A 3,076-nucleotide genomic window follows, 5' to 3' on the forward strand; every position below is an offset into this window, starting at 1 on the left:
CAACGGCTGGCCTGCGTTAGTCGTAAATCGACCCATCTCTTACAACCGGGGGTGAGGGACAGTTTTAAAACTCTCGTCCGGGGCAGCTGATACAAAACTGGGGGCGTTCTGGGAAGATGGGGATGTTTCGATCACCTTTACTGTTTGGGTATTGCGACAATTCGGGACGGGGAAGGTCGCGTTATCTGAGGCATCTTTTTTTTTTTTTTTTATCATAGAAGCCGCTGACATGTAGTTCCCTTATTACGGGTCAGATTAGGGAACCTCAGTCGTCTTACCTGTCCTTTCCCTTATGGCCAATTCTTGGTTTCATCAATTTTTAGCAGAAAGGAGAGGTGGTGACACGGCGTCAGGGTGATTTTATTTAGGTTAAATTTTGTGCAAATACTTGCGGTATTTGGAGCCAATTGGGTGGTGCACTAGGGGTGGCGGTTTGCCAATTTAGGTGCTAGTCGTTCGGAAGAGCGAGAGAGAGAGAGAGAGAGAGAGAGAGAGAGAGAGGGGGAGAGAGAGAGAGAGAGAGAGAGAGAGAGAGAGATGTGCAACAACAGGCTAAATAGTACACGTGCGACATGGGGAGTGGACGTGTAATAAGATAGGCTATTCAGCGTATTACACAACATAAGACATTACGGGTCTGATTAGAATTTTGAAAGCATGCAGTTTGGGACGGACGAGCATTAGGCAGAGTAGAGGGGACATGCTTTGAGTAAAAGACATCATTGTATCGCACTTCTCGCACTCTCGGTCCTTCGATCAGTCAAGTCAACGTCTGTCGCACAAAAACATTTTCTCATAGGTGCAGACATACGTGACACGTGCTCATTCACGCAACACGGCATAGTTTCAGACATACGTGACACGTGCCCATTCACGCAACACGGCATAGGGGTGACCGTGTTTTATCATATTGTACAACTTCTTGGCTCTTTTGTTACAGGAGCAGTTTGCGGGTGTGCTTAGGTGCCACCTTGCAGCGTTAGTCCGCTTCAGGTGTCGGACATGGTGAGGCTTCGGATCTTCACCATACCTCAGTCGTGATTCCAATGTAACCTGCAGGGGGAGAAAAAGGAGGGGAAAAGGAGGGGGGAACAGCATTCGAGCATATTAAATGTACGGGCACGAAAATCCTTTACTTACCACGTACTCGTCTTATCTCTTCGGGATAGAATCCCTGGGGTTTTGGTTTCTGGAGCCAAGGGGGAGGGGCGGGGTAGTGTGGCAAGAATGGCGAGCGATAGGTAGTTCATGAGGGAGACGGTTCGAATGGGACATCATAGGCTGTGTATAGGGAAACGTTTAGTGTGAGGTATCTAGTTTATAGACATATCTAGCCATCGGGATCCTTAAATCTTTTCCAACGCTGTGATGTTCTAAGGCATATCGGCTCTTCGGCCAACTCTGTTCCCTAGTACCTTTGAGTGTCGTACCTTTATAACCTTCTATCATTTACACCGCCTCACTTTACCCATCCTCGGAAGTCGAGGTCCTTCTCCATGCGTTAGTTCCTGAGCCAGTCGCATATTTGGAGGCAGAGTATTGTGTCCTATATTCGATCCTCCATCCGGGGCTGGGCAACCATCTTCTAGTAACCTTAAAGAGAGAGCAAAGTAGGGTGCACAGAAAAACTCTCCCGCTGATCCCACATTTAAAAACATGCAATACCCGTTCATAGTTTGGAAAACCTTTATTTGCACAATCGTTCAGCATGTTGATATGACAGTGCGATCTCGGTTGGCCGAACACGGCAATGGCTAAAGTGCGTACAGTAGGGGGGTTATTTTGCAGTATTGGGAATATTAAGAATACTAAAAAGGTTTATTCATTCATTTGCAGGGGACTAAAACGTCTATCGATAGTTGAGGGATCAAGGGGCATTCATTTCATAGTTGGCAGTACAGTTGGGCTAGTTGCAATCAAATTTCCTATATGTATACCGTGTGCGTGTGTCGTAAGCGAGGTTATGTATCGGCTACAATAAACATCATAATAAATTGTACATTTGAAAAAAACATTTTTCACGGGGCCCTTTTTACATGTTCGTCGAGTGAACCCTCCCTCTTTTTCGTCAAGTGTACAAAGGGTCATATACATATTTCAGAACATCGAGTCTTTTTAGCTAAAAACACCACGAGGCGTTCGCAAGTTCTCATTGATTCCGGTGCCATTTTGGGCGGGGCCGGGTTAGTCCGGAAGTAGCATCAGGGAAAAATGTTTCCGACAACCGGCAGTTTGGACCAGAGTCCTTTTCGGCAGTTCAAGAATTCATGCTAACAGAAGGAGTGGCTGTGTCATGCTTATTTCGTTAGCGATCAAGGCAGTTGTTCCTCACTGGGAGCCTGTAGGGGCCGAGGGCTCCTGGGACTTTTGTAGAATCTTTAAAGCTGTGGAGATGCTGTCGGAGGTGGGGGCTCGTACCCCGGTGGGCAAGCGTCCGAGTTACGTTGCTGGTCAAAGTTACTCTAGCGGCCTAGACCCGCCTTCCAGGGGGCCCAGACGCCATTTTGAGGCCCTGCAGCAGCCCCCCCCTCGTTGAGTCTGCAAGAGTGGAAGAGACCTTTTTGGGGAAAAGGAAATGGAACTCTGTGTTGTGGAAGCAGGACATTCGGCTAGGGTGCAGCTGTGGTGCCCCCACCTGGGGGGGGCGAGGGAGACTCGTTCGCGCCGTCTCCCTCTCCTGGTGCACTCCATGCCGCTCTCTTTCATGGGCATGCACGATGGCCTCTCCACATCCCGTGCTCCACAAGTCCCATGCCCAGTGCTGCGGAAGTATGGCCACCTGCGGCACATGTTCGGTGCTGCGCAAGTACTGGGGCGCCACCATGGCATGTTCGGTGCTGCGCAGGTATTGGCGCCACCGCTGTATGTTCGGTGCTGCGCAGGTATTGGCACCGCCTGGCTGGAGGAGTTCGGCGCTGGGCCGGGGGCTGGGAAACCTCCTATCCGGGGAGGTGGGAGAGGCCCGTCCGCGTCGCCTCTCCCTCCCAGCCCAATCTGGACACATTTCTGCAGAGGTATTTGTGATGGCCGGACTGGGGCTGGGAAGCCTCCTACCTGTGGAGGTGGGAGAGGCTCG

The sequence above is a fragment of the Lissotriton helveticus genome, chromosome 1_1, assembly GCF_964261635.1.
Source record: "Lissotriton helveticus chromosome 1_1, aLisHel1.1, whole genome shotgun sequence".
Taxonomy (NCBI): domain Eukaryota; kingdom Metazoa; phylum Chordata; class Amphibia; order Caudata; family Salamandridae; genus Lissotriton; species Lissotriton helveticus.